General features: G+C 46.2%; 1 long non-coding RNA gene across 1 annotated transcript; it reads left to right on the forward strand.

The window, feature by feature from the left end:
- Positions 1–16,528: 16,528 nt before the first annotated feature.
- On the forward strand, positions 16,529–18,730 carry LOC105947581. The gene is made up of 6 exons (XR_004223254.1): positions 16,529–16,975; positions 17,339–17,395; positions 17,897–17,935; positions 18,199–18,234; positions 18,527–18,574; positions 18,697–18,730. It is a non-coding gene; the product is annotated as an uncharacterized LOC105947581 (long non-coding RNA).
- Positions 18,731–19,489: the final 759 nt, after the last annotated feature.

Here is a 19,489-nt window from a genome sequence, read left to right on the forward strand (position 1 = left end):
TCGCCCGCCCGCCCATCCACTACATCGCCCGCCCGCCCCCCATCCACTACATCGCCCGCCCGCCCCATCCACTACATCGCCCGCCCGCCCCATCCACTACATCGCCCGCCCGCCCGCCCCTATCCACTACATCGCCCGCCCGCCCGCCCTATCCACTACATCGCCCGCCCGCCCGCCCCATCCACTACATCGCCCGCCCGCCCGCCCCATCCACTACATCGCCCGCCCGCCCGCCCATCCACTACATCGCCCGCCCCGCCCGCCCCATCCACTACATCGCCCGCCCGCCCGCCCCATCCACTACATCGCCCGCCCGCCCCATCCACTACATCGCCCGCCCGCCCCATCCACTACATCGCCCGCCCGCCCCATCCACTACATCGCCCGCCCGCCCCATCCACTACATCGCCCGCCTGCCCCATCCACTACATCGCCCGCCCGCCCCATCCACTAACATCGCCCGCCCGCCCCATCCACTACATCGCCCGCCCCATCCACTACATCGCCCGCCCCATCCACTACATGGCCCGCCCGCCCGCCCCATCCACTACATCGCCCGCCCGCCAGCCCCATTCACTACATCGCCCGCCCGCCCCATCCACTACATCGCCCGCCCGCCCCATCCTCTACATCGCCCGCCCGCCCCATCCACTACATCGCCCGGCCCGCCCATCCACTACATCGCCCCGCCCAATCCACTACATCGCCCGCCCGCCCGCCCCATCCACTACATCGCCCGCCCGCCCCATCCACTACATCGCCCGCCCGCCCGCCCCATCCACTACATCGCCTGCCCGCCCGCCCCATCCACTACATCGCCCGCCCGCCGCCCCATCCACTACATCGCCGCCCGCCCGCCCCATCCACTACATCGCCCGCCCGCCCGCCCCATCCACTACATCGCCCGCCCGCCCATCCACTACATCGCCCGCCCGCCCCATCCACTACATCGCCGCCCGCCCCATCCACTACATCTCCCGCCCCCGCCCGCCCCAATCCCACTACATCGCCCGCCCGCCCCATCCACTACATCGCCCGCCCGCCCCATCCACTACATCGCCGCCCGCCCCATCCACTACATCGCCCGCCCGCCCGCCCCATCCACTACATCGCCCGCCCCCCGCCCCATCCACTACATCGCCCGCCCCCCCGCCCCATCCACTACATCGCCCGCCCCCCCGCCCCATCCACTACATCGCCCGCCCCCCCGCCCCATCCACTACATCGCCCGCCCCATCCACGCCCGCTCTTCCATTAAATCCCCCCCTGCCCGCCCCTTCCACCAAAAACCCCTACACCAAAAACCCCTTCCACCAAAGCCCCCGCCCGTCCCTTCCACCAATGCCCCCGTCCGCCCCTTCCACCAAAGCCCCCGCCATAACATATAAAGCCCTGATCCAGGGAGTAAACCCGACTGCCGTTTCTAGGGGTCAGGAAGGAATTTTTACCCTCGGTACAAATTGGCCCAGTGCCAGGGATTTTTTGCCTTCCTCTGGATCACTGGCTTTTAGGAATGCCCAACCCCCACTTATCTACATAAATATGTCTCTGTGTTTTTCTTGAATCCCTATGGTGAAAATTGGGGGACACCCATGCCTCATTCTGCTTAAGGTGACCAATTGTGTAACGGGGTAATTAATACTGCTGGGGGGGCTGATAAAAATGGCAGGTTGGGGTAAAACTGGGCGGTGTTGCTGACAGAGAGCTTTAGTTGAAAAATTAAATGGGTTAAGATCTCTGCAGGGAGTTGAGTGGGTTCTGCTGAGGGACATAATTGGTTAATATGTACCTGATGGGGCTGAAAGATACAGGGAGCCATAGATACAGATATGAGGGCACCCTACCTGCTATATAAGTATTCCTACTGAACTCTAATGCCAACACCATGTATAATGCCCACAGGGCACACAGCCAGTATATACGCAGTGCCAACACCATGTATAATGCCCACAGGGCACACAGCCAGTATATATGCAGTGCCAACACCATGTATAATGCCCACAGGGCACACAGCCAGTATATACGCAGTGCCAACACCATGTATAATGCCCACAGGGCACACAGCCAGTATATACGCAGTGCCAACACCATGTATAATGCCCACAGGGAACACAGCCAGTATATACGCAGTGCCAAAACCATATATAATGCCCACAGGGCACATAGGAAGTATATACGCAGTGCCAACACCATGTATAATGCCCACAGGGCACACAGCCAGTATATACGCAGTGCCAACACCATGTATAATGCCCACAGGGCTAACAGCAAGTATATACGCAGTGCCAACACCATGTATAATGCCCACAGGGCACATAGCCAGTATATACGCAGTGCCAACACCATGTATAATGCCCACAGGGCACACAGCCAGTATATACGCAGTGCCAACACCATGTATAATGCCCACAGGGCTAACAGCAAGTATATACGCAGTGCCAACACCATGTATAATGCCCACAGGGCACACAGCCAGTATATACGCAGTGCCAACACCATGTATAATGCCCACAGGGCACACAGCAAGTATATACACAGTGCCAACACCATGTATAATGCCTAGTGTGCCATTATCCTAACCTGGGAGTTGGTAGGGGACAGAGGCAGAGGGGGGGCTTATGAGACACAGCAGGGAGCAAACACACTGCTAAGGGTTAATATAGATGAATTCCTCTCCATACTCACCTGCTGACGCTCCTCTCTGATCCTCCTTCTCTCCTGCTCATGGTATGTGCCCCCACCTGCATAGTCTGGCCAGAAATGGGCCCCTACCCTGATGTACTGCTCCATTAACTCCACAAATGCTGGTACGATCCCTGGAAAATGGGAAATAAGCACTTCATTAACTTCACACAAAATACATTAAATACACACGGTGAGAAGCAGCGAGAACCTAATCACCAAATTAATTAAATACAATGAAAGCAAATGATCTTTGAAACCCCAGATCCTATTACCCTTCCAAAAATCAGGTCTCCAGAAGGCTGCCTTAAGGTTTGCCTGAAGATCTCAGCATGATAGAGTTCAGAAAGGGTTCAGAAATCTTTCCTGCTGCCCAATGTTCTCAATAGCCCCACCTTGTGGTAGGCAGGAGAATAGCACCCAAATAGGAGAAACCCTCCTTAGCTCCTATTAGCCCTACTGGCGCCTACACACTGATAAAACAACTACAAAAATACATTTGTTGGTTCAAGAATAAAATGTTAAATGGTAGAGGGAATTATTTGCTATTTTTTTAATCTCATTCCAAATTTAAAGCCAATGAGCCACAAAGGCAGGAGCAGGTGTTTTTACTTGGGGAGGGGGGGGGGGGGCACACATATGGCATATGCCCCTCCATGTACCCACTAAAGGTGCCAGTCTCTCCTGTTTTCCCTTCTCTGTGCCCCTCACTCCCCCCTCCCTTCCCCCCTTACATACATGTTCCCTCTGACAGGAATCCCTGCATCTTCTTTCCCCTGCACAGCTCTCTGTCCTGCTGGGTTTTTCATCAAAGTTTAAGTCCCGGACAAGCCGTGTGGGGATTGGATGGACCGGGAGGAAGTTCAGACTTCAGCTCCCAGTGTATCCAATCCCCACTGCTGTTAATAGCTCTCAGTAACTCAGTGCTGTCCAACTTCTGTGGTACCGAGGACTGGAATTTTTCTGGCCTACATGGTGGAGGGCCGATAATGGAAGCCAGTTTTGACCATTCCCCCTTTTAAAACCACACCCACTTCAAACCACACCCATGTTATCACAAGACCATCCCCCACATTAATGGAGGTAGCGCAGCAAAACCCCAAATGGTTGGTGCTCACTGTAGGGATATCTCCCTTCATTCATATGTGAAAGAATTATATTGTCATATGTTATATATATGTTTGTGGGGCCGTGCCCTTTTGTCCAGACATTGTACCTGGTGGGGAAAAAGGGAGGATTTGGTACAGAGGTAGAGAGGTAAATCCCAGGCTCAGGCAGTGGGGGCACGGAATTCCTTGTCCATGCCTGGGGCAAGTGAACTGAAGGCCCTTCTTCCCTCCGTCGCTGCTAATGACTTCCTATGAAGCTCGCTAACTGCCGACACGTTAGAGGGGAGACATAACACTGACCCCCCCCGACACCCTGGTTCCAGAAGGGGAATAATAACATGTTTAGAAGGTGTATTCCCTCTCTTACTGGTGACTGCTCCCCTATTAAGTGCCCAGGATTAACCAATCACAGTAGGGGGTACATTATCCCCTATAATATATGAGTAATACTCAGAGTTCCCTGTATAACTCAGCCTGCAGCCTTGTGCCTTTATATGGGCACAGAACCCCTCAGTGACTGCTAATATCCTTATCATTTACAGTAGGGGGTACATTATCCCTTATAATACATGAGTGATACTCAGAGTTCCCTGTATAACTCAGCCTGCAGCCTTGTGCCTTTATATGGGCACAGAACGCCTCAGTGACTGCTCGTTCTGACTCCTGATACAACTCCCCAATATCCATTCAGTTCTCATTCTCACTGGGTTTATAGTGATGTGTAACTCTCACTGTGCTTGTCTGTCCCTTTCTCTTCTCTGCACTGCTGGTTCTGACTCCTGATACAACTCCCCAATATCCATTCATTCCTCATTCTCACTGAGTTTATAGTTATGTGTAACTGTCACCGTGTCTGTCTCTTTCCCTTCTCTGCACTGCTGGTTCTGACTCCTGATACAACTCCCCAATATCCATTCATTCCTCATTCTCACTGGGTTTATAGTTATGTGTAACTGTCACTGTGTCTGTCCCTTTCCCTTCTCTGCACTGCTGGTTCTGACTCCTGACACAACTCCCCAATACCCATTCATTCCTCATTCTCACTGAGTTTATAGTTATGTGTAACTGTCACCGTGTCTGTCTCTTTCCCTTCTCTGCACTGCTGGTTCTGACTCCTGATACAACTTCCCAATATCCATTCATTCCTAATTCTCACTGAGTTTATAGTAATGTGTAACTGTCACCATGTCTGTCTCTTTCCCTTCTCTGCACTGCTGGTTCTGACTCCTGATACAACTCCCCAATATCCATTCATTCCTCATTCTCACCTGTCCCGTACTGTTCTCTGCACTGCTGGTTCTGACTCCTGATAAAAATCCCGAATATCTATTTATTCCTCATTCTCACTGGGTTTATAGTTATGTGTAACTTTCGCTGTGTTTGTCTGTCCCTTTCTCTCCTCTGCACTGCTGGTTCCGACTCCTGATATAACTCCCCAATATCGATTCAGTCCTCATTCTCACTGGGTTTATAGTTATGTGTAACTGTCACTGTGTTTGTCTGTCCCTTTCCCTTCTCTGCACTGCTTGTTCCGACTCCTGATATAACTCCCCAATATCCATTCATTCCTCATTCTCACCTGTCCCGTACTGTTCTCTGCACTGCTGGTTCCGACTTCTGATACAACTCCCGAATTCTCACCTCAATCTCACCTGTCCCGTTCTGTTCTCTACATTGCTGGTTCTGACTCCTGATAAAACTCCCGAATATCTATTCATTCCTCATTCTCACTGAGTTTATAGTTATGTGTAACTCTCACTGTGTTTGTCTGTCCCTTTCTCTTCTCTGTACTGCTGGTTCCGACTCCTGATAAAACTCCACAATATCGATTCAGTCCTCATTCTCACTGGGTTTATAATTATGTGTAACTGTCACTGTTTTTGTCTGTCCCTTTCTCTTCTCTGCACTGCTGGTTCTGACTCCTGATACAACTCCTGAATTCTCACCTCATTCTCACCTGTCCCGTTCTGTTATCTGCACTGCTGGTTCTGACTCCTGATAAAACTCCCAAATATCTATTTATTTCTCATTCTCACTGGGTTTATAGTTATGTGTAACTGTCACTGTGTCTGTCCATTACCCTTCTCTGCACTGCTGGTTTTGACTCCTGATAAAACGCCAAAATATCCATTCAGTCCTTATTCTCACTGGGTTTATAGTTATGTGTAACTGTCCCTGTGTCTGTCTGTCCCTTTCCGTTCTCTGCACTGCTGGTTCTGACTCCTGATACAACTTCCCAATATCATTCTCCCCTGTCCTGTTCTGTTCTCTGCACTGCTGGTTCTGACTCTTGATCCAGCTCCCGAATTCTCACCGCATTTTCACCTGTCCCGTTCTGTTCTCTGCACTGCTGGTTCTGACTCCTGGTAAAACTCCCGAATATCTATTCATTCATCATTCTCACTGGCTTTATAGTTATGTGTAACTGTCACTGTGTCTGTCCATTTCCCTTCTCTGCACTGCTGGTTTTGACTCCTGATAAAACGCCCCAATATCTATTCATTCTGGGTTTCTAGTTATGTGTAACTGTCACTGTGTCTGTCTGTCCCTTCCTCTTCACTGCACTGCTGGTTCTGACTCCTAATACAACTCCCCAATATCAATCTCACTTGTCCTGTTCTGTTCTCTGCACTGCTGGTTCTGACTCCTGATAAAACTCCCCAATATTTATTCACTCCTCATTCTCACTGGGTTTATAGTTATGTGTAACTGTCACTGAGTTTGTCTGTCCCTTTCTCCTCACTGCACTGCTTGTTCCGACTCCTGATACAACTCCTCAATATCGATTCAGTCCTCATTCTCACTGGGTTTATAGTTATGTGTAACTCTCACTGTGTTTGTCTGTCCCTTTCTCTTCTCTGCACTGCTTGTTCCGTCTCCTGATTTAACTCCCCAATATCCATTCATTCCTCATTCTCACCTGTCCCGTACTGTTCTCTGCACTGTTGGTTATGACTCCTGATACAACTCCCGAATATCTACTCATTCCTCATTCTCACTGGGTTTATAGTTATGTGTAACTCTCACTGTGTTTGTCTGTCCCTTTCTCTTCTCTGCACTGCTTGTTCCGTCTCCTGATTTAACTCCCCAATATCCATTCATTCCTCATTCTCACCTGTCCCGTTCTGTTCTCTACACTGCTGGTTCTGACTCCTGATAAAACTCCCGAATATCTACTTATTCCTCATTCTCACTGGGTTTATAGTTATGTGTAACTCTCACTGTGTTTGTCTGTCCCTTTCTCTTCTCTGTACTGCTGGTTCCGACTCCTGATACAACTCCACAATATCGATTCAGTCCTCATTCTCACTGGGTTTATAATTATGTGTAACTGTCACTGTTTTTGTCTGTCCCTTTCTCTTCTCTGCACTGCTGGTTCTGACTCCTGATACAACTCCCGAATTCTAACCTCATTCTCACCTGTCCCGTTTTGTTATCTGCACTGCTGGTTATGACTCCTGATAAAACTCCCGAATATCTAATCATTCCTCATTCTCACTGGGTTTATAGTTATGTGTAACTGTCAATGTGTCTGTCCATTTCACTTCTCTGCACTGCTGGTTCTGACTCCTGATACAACGCCCCGATATCCATTCAGTCCTTATTCTCACTAGGTTTATAGTTATGTGTAACTCTCACTGTTTTTGTCTGTCCCTTTCTCTTCTCTGCACTGCTGGTTCTGACTCCTGATACAACTCCCCAATATCCATTAATTCCTCATTTTCACTGGGTTTATAGTTATGTGTAACTCTCACTCTTTCTGTCCCTTTAACTTCTCTGCACTGCTGGTTGTGACTCATGACAAAAATCCCCAATACCCATTAATTCCTTATTCTCACTGGGTTTATAGTTCTGTGTAACTTTCACTGTGTCTGTCTGTCCCTTTCCCTTCTCTGCACTGCTGGTTTTTACTTCTGATACAACTCCCCAATATCGATTCAGTCCTCATTCTCACTGGGTTTATAGTTATGTGTAACTGTCAGTGTTTTTGTCTGTCCCTTTCCCTTCTCTGCACTGCTTGTTCCAACTCCTGATATAACTCCCCAATATCCATTCATTCCTCATTCTCACATGTCCCGTACTGTTCTCTGCACTGCTGGTTATGACTCCTGATACAACTCCCGAATTCTCACCTCAATCTCACCTGTCCCGTTCTATTCTCTACACTGCTGGTTCTGACTCCTGATAAAAATCCCGAATATCTATTCATTCCTCATTCTCACTGGGTTTATAGTTATGTGTAACTGTCACTGTGTCTCTCTGTCCCTTTATGTTCTCTGCACTGCTGGTTCTGACTTCTGATACAACTCCCGAATATCTATTCATTCCTCATTCTCACTCGGTTTATAGTTATGTGTAACTCTCACTGTGTCTGTCTGTCCCTTTCTCTTCTCTGTACTGCTGGTTCCGACTCTTGATACAACTCCCGAATATCTATTCATTCCTCATTCTCACTCGGTTTATAGTTATGTGTAACTCTCCCTGTGTCTGTCCATTTCACTTCTCTGCACTGCTGGTTCTGACTCCTGATACAACGCCCCGATATCCATTCAGTCCTTATTCTCACTAGGTTTATAGTTATGTGTAACTCTCACTGTTTTTGTCTGTCCCTTTCTCTTCTCTGCACTGCTGGTTCTGACTCCTGATACAACTCCCCAATATCCATTAATTCCTCATTTTCACTGGGTTTATAGTTATGTGTAACTCTCACTCTTTCTGTCCCTTTAACTTCTCTGCACTGCTGGTTGTGACTCCTGACAAAATTTCCCAATACCCATTAATTCCTTATTCTCACTGGGTTTATAGTTCTGTGTAACTTTCACTGTGTCTGTCTGTCCCTTTCCCTTCTCTGCACTGCTGGTTTTTACTCCTGATACAACTCCCCAATATCGATTCAGTCCTCATTCCCACTGGGTTTATAGTTATGTGTAACTGTCAGTGTTTTTGTCTGTCCCTTTCCCTTCTCTGCACTGCTTGTTCCAACTCCTGATATAACTCCCCAATATCGATTCAGTCCTCATTCTCACTGGGTTTATAGTTATGTGTAACTGTCAGTGTTTTTGTCTGTCCCTTTCCCTTCTCTGCACTGCTTGTTCCAACTCCTGATATAACTCCCCAATATCCATTCATTCCTCATTCTCACATGTCCCGTACTGTTCTCTGCACTGCTGGTTATGACTCCTGATACAACTCCCGAATTCTCACCTCAATCTCACCTGTCCCGTTCTATTCTCTACACTGCTGGTTCTGACTCCTGATAAAAATCCCGAATATCTATTCATTCCTCATTCTCACTCGGTTTATAGTTATGTGTAACTGTCACTGTGTCTGTCTGTCCCTTTCCCTTCTCTGCACTGCTGGTTCTGACTCCTGATACAACTTCCCAATATCCATTCATTCTTCATTCTCACTGGGTTTATAGTTATGTGTAACTGTCACTGTGTCTGTCTGTCCCTTTCCAGAACTGCAGGTTCTGACTTCTGATACAACTTCCCAATATCAATTCAGTCCTCATTCTCACTGGGTTTATAGTTATTTGTAACTGTCACCGTGTCTGTCTGTCCCGTTCTCTTCTCTGTACTGCTGGTTCTGACACCTGATACAACTTCCCAATATCCATTCATTCCTCATTCTCAGTGGGTTTATAGTTATGTGTAACTCTCACTGTGTCTGTCTGTCCCTTTCCCTTTCCGGAACTGCAGATTCTGACTCCTGATACAACTTCCCAATACCGATTAATTCCTCATTCTCACTGGGTTTACAGTTATGTGTAACTTACACTGTGTTTGTCTGTCCCTTTATCTTCTCTGCACTGCTAGTTCCGACTCCTGAAATATCTCCCCAATATCAATTCAGTACTCATTCTCACTGGGTTTATAGTTATGTGTAACTCTCACTGTGTCTGTCTGTCCCTTTCCCTTTCCGGAACTGCAGGTTCTGACTTCTGATACAACTCCCCAATATCAATTCAGTACTCATTCTCACTGGGTTTATAGTTATGTGTAACTGTCACTGTGTCTGTCTGTCCCTTTCCCTTCTCTGCACTGCTGGTTCTGACTCCTGATACAACTTCCCAATATCCATTCATTCCTCATTCTCACTGGGTTTATTGTTATGTGTAACTGTCACTGTGTCTGTCCATTTCCCTTCTCTGCACTGCTGGTTCTGACTCCTGATACAACTCCCCAATATCCATTCATTCCTCATTCTCACTGGGTTTATAGTTATGTGTAACTGTCACTGTGTCCCTTTCCCTTCTCTGCACTGCTGGTTCTGACTCCTGATAAAACTCCCCAATATCGATTCCCCAATATCGACACCTGATACAACTTCCCAATATCCATTCATTCCTCATTCCCACTGGGTTTATAGTTATGTGTAACTCTCACTGTGTCTGTCTGTCCCTTTCCGGAACTGCTGGTTCTGACTCCTGATACAACTCCCCAATATCCGTTCATTTCTTATTCTCACCTGGTTTATAGTTATGTGTAATTGTAACTATGTCTGTCTGTCTGTCCCTTTCTGTTCTCTGCAGTGCTGGTTCTGACTCCTGATGAAACTCTCCAATATCCATTCATTCCTCATTCTCACCTGTCCCGTTCTGTTCTCTGCACTGCTGGTTCTGACTCCTGATACAACTCCCGAATTCTAACCTCATTCTCACCTGTCCCGTTATGTTCTCTGCACTGCTAGTTTTGACTCCTGATACAACTCCCCAATATCGATTCAGTCCTCATTCTCACTGGGTTTATAGTTATGTGTAACTGTCACTGTGTCTGTCTGTCCCTTTCCCTTCTCTGCACTGTCGGTTCTGACTCCTGATACAACGCCCCAATATCGATTCAGTACTCCTTATAACTGGGTTTATAGTTATGTGTAACTGTCACTGTGTCTGTCTGTCCCTTTCCCTTCTCTGCACTGCGGGTTCTGACTCCTGATACAACTCCCCAATATCGATTCAGTCCTCATTCTCACTGGGTTTATAGTTATGTGTAACTTTCACTGTGTCTGTCTGTCCCTTTCACTTTCCGGAACTGCAGGTTCTGACTCCTGATACAACTTCCCAATATCGATTCAGTCCTTATTCTCACTGGGTTTATAGTTATTTGTAACTGTCACTGTGTCTATCTGTCCCGTTCTCTTCTCTATACTGCTGGTTCTGACACCTGATACAACTTCCCAATATCCATTCATTCCTCATTCTCACTGGGTTTATAGTTATGTGTAACTCTCACTGTGTCTGTCTGTCCCTTTCCCTTTCCGGAACTGCAGGTTCTGACTCCTGATACAACTTCCCAATACCGATTCATTACTCATTCTCACTGGGTTTACAGTTATGTGTAACTTACACTGTGTTTGTCTGTCCCTTTCTCTTCTCTGCACTGCTGGTTCCGACTCCTGAAACATCTCCCCAATATCAATTCAGTACTCATTCTCACTGGGTTTATAGTTATGTGTAACTGTCACTGTGTCTGTCTGTCCCTTTCCCTTTCCGGAACTGCAGGTTCTGACTTCTGATACAACTCCCCAATATCAAACCAGTACTCATTCTCACTGGGTTTATAGTTATGTGTAACTGTCACTGTGTCCCTTTCCCTTCTCTGCACTGCTGGTTCTGACTCCTGATAAAACTCCCCAATATCCGTTCATTTCTTATTCTCACCTGGTTTATAGTTATGTGTAATTGTCACTATGTCTGTCTGTCTGTCCCTTTCTGTTCTCTGCACTGCTGGTTCTGACTCCTGATGCAACTCCCCAACATCCATTCATTCCTCATTCTCACCTGTCCCGTTCTGTTCTCTGCACTGCTGGTTCTGACTCCTGATACAACTCCCGAATTCTAACCTCATTCTCACCTGTCCCGTTATGTTCTCTGCACTGCTGGTTTTGACTCCTGATACAACTCCCCAATATCGATTCAGTCCTCATTCTCACTGGGTTTATAGTTATGTGTAACTGTCACTGTGTCTGTCTGTCCCTTTCCCTTCTCTGCACTGTCGGTTCTGACTCCTGATACAACGCCCCAATATCGATTCAGTACTCATTATAACTGGGTTTATAGTTATGTGTAACTGTCACTGTGTCTGTCTGTCCCTTTCCCTTCTCTGCACTGCGGGTTCTGACTCCTGATACAACTCCCCAATATCGATTCAGTCCTCATTCTCACTGGGTTTATAGTTATGTGTAACTGTCACTGTGTCTGTCTGTCCCTTTCCCTTCTCTGCACTGCTGGTTCTGACTCCTGATACAACTTCCCAATATCCATTCATTCCTCATTCTCACTGGGTTTATAGTTATGTGTAACTGTTACTGTGTCTGTCTGTCCCTTTCACTTTCCGGAACTGCTGGTTCTGACTCCTGATTTAACTTCCCAATATCCATTCATTCCTCACTCTCACTGGGTTTATAGTTATGTGTAACTCTCACTGTGTCTGTCTGTCCCTTTCCCTTTCCGGAACTGCAGGTTCTGACTCCTGATACAACTTCCCAATACCGATTCATTCCTCATTCTCACTGGGTTTACAATTATGTGTAACTTACACTGTGTTTGTCTGTCCCTTTCTCTTCTCTGCACTGCTGGTTCCGACTCCTGAAACATCTCCCCAATATCAATTCAGTACTCATTCTCACTGGGTTTATAGTTATGTGTAACTCTCACTGTGTCTGTCTGTCCCTTTCCCTTTCCGGAACTGCAGGTTCTGACTTCTGATACAACTCCCCAATATCAATTCAGTACTCATTCTCACTGGGTTTATAGTTATGTGTAACTGTCACTGTGTCTGTCTGTCCCTTTCCCTTCTCTGCACTGCTGGTTCTGACTCCTGATACAACCTCCCAGTATCCATTCATTCCTCATTCACAATGGGTTTACAGTTATGTGTAACTGTCACTGTGTCCCTTTCCCTTCTCTGCACTGCTGGTTCTGACTCCTGATACAACTCCCCAATATCCGTTCATTTCTTATTCTCACCTGGTTTATAGTTATGTGTAATTGTAACTATGTCTGTCTGTCTGTCCCTTTCTGTTCTCTGCAGTGCTGGTTCTGACTCCTGATGAAACTCCCCAATATCCATTCATTCCTCATTCTCACCTGTCCCGTTCTGTTCTCTGCACTGCTGGTTCTGACTCCTGATAAAACTCCCGAATTCTCACCTGTACCGTTTTGTTCTCTGCACTGCTGGTTTTGACTCCTGATAAAACTCCCGAATATCTATTCATTCCTCATTCTCACTGGGTTTATAGTTATGTGTAACTGTCACTATGTCCGTCCATTTCCCTTCTCTGCACTGCTGGTTCTGACTCCTGATACAACGCCCCAATATCCATTCAGTCCTCTTTCTCACAAGTTTTATAGTTATGTGTAACTGTCCCTGTGTCTGTCTGTCCCTTTCCGTTCTCTGCACTGCTGGATCTGACACCTGATACAACTCCCCAATATCCATTCATTCCTCATTCTCACTGGGTTTATAGTTATGCGTAACTGTCACTGTGTCTGTCTGTCCCTTTCCCTTCTCTGCACTGCTGGTTCTGACTACTGATACAACTCCCCAATATCTATTCATTCCTCATTCTCACTGGGTTTATAGTTATGTGTAACTCTCACTGTGTCTGTCTGTCCCTTTCTCTTCTCTACACTGCTGGTTCTGACACCTGATACAACTTCCCAATATCCATTAATTCCTCATTCTCACAGGGTTTATAGTTATGTGCAACTCTCACTGTGTCTGTCTGTCCCTTTCTCTTCTCTACACTGCTGGTTCTGACACCTGATACAACTTCCCAATATCCATTCATTCTTCATTCTCACTGGGTTTATAGTTATGTGTAACTGTCACTGTGTCTGTCTGTCCCTTTCCAGAACTGCAGGTTCTGACTTCTGATACAACTTCCCAATATCGATTCAGTCCTCATTCTCACTGGATTTATAGTTATGTGTAACTCTCACTGTGTCTGTCTGTCCCTTTCCCTTTCCGGAACTGCAGATTCTGACTCCTGATACAACTTCCCAATACCGATTAATTCCTCATTCTCACTGGGTTTACAGTTATGTGTAACTTACACTGTGCTTGTCTGTCCCTTTCTCTTCATTGCACTGCTGGTTCCGACTCCTGAAATATCTCCCCAATATCAATTCAGTACTCATTCTCACTGGGTTTATAGTTATGTGTAACTCTCACTGTGTCTATCTGTCCCTTTCCCTTTCCGGAACGGCAGGTTCTGACTTCTGATACAACTCCCCAATATCAATTCAGTACTCATTCTCACTGGGTTTATAGTTATGTGTAACTGTCACTGTGTCTGTCTGTCCCTTTCCCTTCTCTGCACTGCTGGTTCTGACTCCTGATACAACTTCCCAATATCCATTCATTCCTCATTCTCACTGGGTTTATTGTTATGTGTAACTGTCACTGTGTCTGTCCATTTCCCTTCTCTGCACTGCTGGTTCTGACTCCTGATACAACTCCCCAATATCCATTCATTCCTCATTCTCACTGGGTTTATAGTTATGTGTAACTGTCACTGTGTCCCTTTCCCTTCTCTGCACTGCTGGTTCTGACTCCTGATAAAACTCCCCAATATCGATTCAGTCCTAATTCTCACTGGGTTTATAGTTATGTGTAACAGTCACTATGTTTGTCTGTCCCTTTCTCTTCTCTACACTGCTGGTTCTGACACCTGATACAACTTCCCAATATCCATTTATTCCTCATTCTCACTAGGTTTATAGTTATGTGTAACTCTCACTGTGTCTGTCTGTCCCTTTCCGGAACTGCTGGTTCTGACTCCTGATACAACTACCCAATATCCATTCATTCCTCATTCTCACTGGGTTTATAGTTATGTGTAACTGTCACTGTGTCCCTTTCCCTTCTCTGCACTGCTGGTTCTGACTCCTGATACAACTCCCCAATATCCGTTCATTTCTTATTCTCACCTGGTTTATAGTTATGTGTAATTGTAACTATGTCTGTCTGTCTGTCCCTTTCTGTTCTCTGCAGTGCTGGTTCTGACTCCTGATGAAACTCCCCAATATCCATTCATTCCTCATTCTCACCTGTCCCGTTCTGTTCTCTGCACTGCTGGTTCTGACTCCTGATACAACTCCCGAATTCTCACCTGTCCCGTTTTGTTCTCTGCACTGCTGGTTTTGACTCCTGATAAAACTCCCGAATATCTATTCATTCCTCATTCTCACTGGGTTTATAGTTATGTGTAACTGTCACTATGTCCGTCCATTTCCCTTCTCTGCACTGCTGGTTCGGACTCCTGATACAACGCCCCAATATCCATTCAGTCCTCTTTCTCACAAGTTTTATAGTTATGTGTAACTGTCCCTGTGTCTGTCTGTCCCTTTCCGTTCTCTGCACTGCTGGATCTGACTCCTGATACAACTCCCCAATATCCATTCATTCCTCATTCTCACTGGGTTTATAGTTATGCGTAACTGTCACTGTGTCTGTCTGTCCCTTTCCCTTCTCTGCACTGCTGGTTCTGACTCCTGATACAACTCCCCAATATCCATTCATTCCTCATTCTCACTGGGTTTATAGTTACAGTATGTACTGCCCATCTAAGAGCAAACAAAGCCCATATAAACCTCACTCATCAAAAGGGTACACTTAGGGGTATATTTATCATGCTGTGTAAAAAGTGGAGTAAAACATCACCGGTGATATATAGCAGCCAATCAGATGCTTTGATTTGGTTTTCTAGCTGTTGAAATCTAATTGCTTATTCGTTGCCCTGGGTAACATCACCGGTAATGCTTTACTCCACTTTTTACACAGCATGATAACTATACCCCTTAACCTTTAACAGCAGCGCCTGCATTGTGATGTCCATGTGATGTCAATGTGATGAGAGCTGCCTTCACCCTAGGAAAGTGACAGTTGGTACAGTCCGTTGGTTGCCATTGTGGTGAGAGGTAAGCGTGCATCTCCTCTGATAGATGTTTTGTCTAAAAACCCTTATTTTAGCTAAAAAAGAGGGGCAATAGTTGGTTGACTCCCCCCCCCCAGACTAGGGGATGCTGCTCCTGTCACTGGTTTTAGTGAATTTGGAGAATTTTCCACTAAAATGGGCTTGTTGTTCCCAGTACTGACAGGCTCCTAAGAGTTTTGCCCCTCTGCCCCCGGGTATCTGCCCTGCCCTTATGTACCAACCTGGGTACACAATAAGTACATACAATGTATGTACTGCACATCTAAGGGCAAATAAAGCCCATAAAAATTTGTCATATGATGAGAGCTGCCTTCACTCTAGGATAGTGACAGTTGGTAGAGTCCGTTGGTTGCCATTGTGGTGAGAGGTAAGCAAGCATCTCTCCTGTAGTAGATGTTTTGCCTAAAAACCCTTATTTTAGCTAAAAAAGAGGGGCAATAGTTGGGTGACTACCCCCCCCCAGACTAGGGGATGTTGCTCCTGTCAACGACTTTAGTGAATTTGGAGAATTGCAGGCGCCTTTCCTCCTAGCGCTGGTTGGGAGACACAGACCCAGGGTTGGGCAGTACTGACAGGCTGCTAAGAGTTTTGCCCCTCTGCCCCCGGGTATCTGCCTGCCCTTATGTACCAACCTTAATGTGTAACTGAATGTACTTGCACTTACCATGGACACAGGGCCTGATTTACTATTTCTTACTATTGCAGGGGGTAAATCTAAATCAGTGCTTCTGAAATTATGGTGATGCCCCTTAGGGGAATGGTAACAGCCAATTACTGATTGGTTGCTATTGGCAACTGCAACTTGCATTTAGGCACCTATGTTAGTAAATGAGCCCTAGTACCAATTTAACCCCCTAGGTACCAAATGGAATCCCAGCCTGAGTGTTAGTAAGCGTGAGATTTCGGGGGAACACTTTGAATGGGGCCCCTCATGCAATGTTGCACGTTAAAATGGTAAATGCATTATCCATGAAGCTGACTTGCCCTTTTTATTCCCGTCTCTATACAGATTGCTGCGGTGTGCGACTAGTTGGCGTTTTGCTGCTTCGGCGCTTAACCAGTTTTTTTAGACTGTGATTTTTCTGGCTTCTCCTCAGTTCACCTTTTCCATCTTTAGTTGAACGAGCCTAGAGGAGAGCCAGCACCTACTGAGGGGGTCCCTTAGGGACTCCGGCCCTGGGCCGGCCCCTCCATTCCATCTTTTTTTTTTTTAACATCACCTGGAGAGCTTCATTTAAGAGGTAATGTAGCAAATGGGAACCAGTGAAACAGTTTATGATTTCTTCTACAGCAAGTCTCAATTTACTGGGGTGGGGGGGGGGGGGGCAACTTGTTAGGCGGCTCATCTCTTTCCTGGGACTGTGCTTCTCATTATCAAAAAGGGCACGGGCCCAGCAAGAAAAGCCTTTAGATCTGACAGCGGTATTGGGCAGGAACTCCTTTCTCAGGGGGTATTTTAAGGGGTAATTCTCCTGCCTGGGTATCCGCTTTCAGCTCTATAGTAGTGCTGGGCGGGAAAATTCGCTGCTCGCCAAAAATTAAATAAATTGTACATAGAACACAGTATTGGGAAGTGCTAACGTGATGTTTTTTCTTTTTTTCAGCGAGCGATGAACAAAGTGTTCAAGCGTTTGAGGCGTTTTTTCCCTTGCTTCGGCAAGGTAAGGATTTTATTTCACATATTTCATTCTGTGGGAAACTTCATGGAGGGACAAATTTGTCCTCCAACTCAGTTACTGATGATCTCTAAACATTGTTCTGTTTGGGGCCCATGAAAGCGAACACCAAACATATTAACATATTTTTTAATATTAACATATTTTTTAATGGGTCAGAGATCTTCCTAACCTAGAGGAAGATTTGTGGGAAGAAGCCCCATGTGAAATGTATAGTTATCTGATTTCCACAAAAGATAAGATTTGGAATAATTCATAGGACATATATTACCCCCTGAAGCTAAATACCATAGGCAAAAACCCAATGCCCCCTGCCCCGTATGTCAATATGCAGATGCTGGGCTTGCCCTTCTATATATTTGTACTGGTCTGAGGTGGTAAAATATCTTACCGAGAAAATCCTGTTACCTGGAAGCCTAAACCCAGATGTGTGCTTAGGCCTTCTCTTTCCATAAAGTAATGTCAACTTTTGTTTCACTCACCCAGGAGGAGCCCACTGAGGAGCCCCAGGAATTTATCTGCCTGGTAAGTAGTAAAGGAGTCGGTATCATAGATTCCTTATATCATTAGCTTCTTCCTAAATGTTGTGTTGACTTTAACAGAATTTACCATTTAATATGACTGTTTGCAAACAGACACCTATAGCCAATGAACCCCGTACCCATATAACTTGTGATATAAATGTTAATTCCATCCACATATGAATCAGTACATACAATAGTTCTAGCACTGTCCCCCCCAATTTAGAAGACATCCATGGCTCTGATCAATTTTCCTCTCTTAACCAGGTACCATCGGTTGGATCTGGCAACGCCGTTTGCCAAGTGAGTAGCAAATAATTCAATAATAAAACACCAGTCCCTGAATATTACATATAACTTATATTCACTTCTTTCTAAAAAGCTGAGTTGATTTGATAACTTGACTTTCATCTCTTAACCAGGAACCACCAGAAATCCCTGGCAAAAACTGCCAGCTAAGTAGTAAAAAATAAACATACATAACATGGTTTGGGTTTTGGAACTTGTGAATTTGAATTTGTATTGTACAAGGTCCTTTTTACATACTAAACTACAGAGTTATAGTAAACTGATCAGGTAACTTTATTTCTCTTAGGAGGAGAAACCAGAGCACAAAATGGAGCCGGCTATAGACAACTGCCGGGTAAGCATAAGAGAGGGGAGAGTAGGGGGCAAATAAAAATCACTCTATATTTTACGTAAGGCTGTATATTAGCTGCTTTATTACAACGTGCAACATCTTTCTCTTACCTTTTCTTTAATCAGGAGACTCCAGAGATCCCTGACACGGACATCTGTCAGGTAAGAAAAAATAATAGGGTCACAATAGAGAAAAACATTTTAAGAGAATATCAAATGCAGATTCACTTTGGGGTGGCAATTTGTTTCTTTAGTAGCCAAGAATCAGCCCCTACACCGGCATGAGCTTCTTCCTGGTCTGCACCCAGAACCATTGCGTCAGCCCGGGCACAGGCACACACAGTGGGGCTTTGAAGAAGAATTAAATACTCACGCATTTCTGGGCCGAAATCCGCCATGTGTGCCTGCACCCAGGCCAACGCAATGGTTCTGGGGACATGATGCCAGCATAGGGCCCGACTCTTAGCCTGCAAGTCCCACAATCTGCCACGTGTGGCATCAGCCTAACACAAACATGTTATTATTATGCCTTGTGTTACACAGCAACATACACCTTCTATTTCTCATATATTTATATCAAATAAGACTTTTCAAAACTTTGCTTTACTTTCAGCCATGGCATTTTTAAAAAAAATCTTTTTTTTATGTCTTCAACAGGAGGAAGAACCCCTTAGTTCCAGGACCCCACTCTCATACCCCTTCGTTCCACACAAGCCCCCACCCGCCCCCCGCTTTGTTCCAAGCCCCCTCCCTCCCACCCCTTCCTTCCAATCAAGCCCCACCCTCCAACCCCTTAGTTCCAGGCCCCCACTCTCCCACCCCTTTGTTCCACACAAGCCCCCACCCACCCCCCGCTTTGTTCCAAGCCCCCTCCCTCCCACCCCTTCCTTCCAATCAAGCCCCACCCTCCAACCCCTTA

This window comes from Xenopus tropicalis, chromosome 6 (assembly GCF_000004195.4).
Source record: "Xenopus tropicalis strain Nigerian chromosome 6, UCB_Xtro_10.0, whole genome shotgun sequence".
Classification (NCBI taxonomy): Eukaryota; Metazoa; Chordata; class Amphibia; order Anura; family Pipidae; genus Xenopus; species Xenopus tropicalis.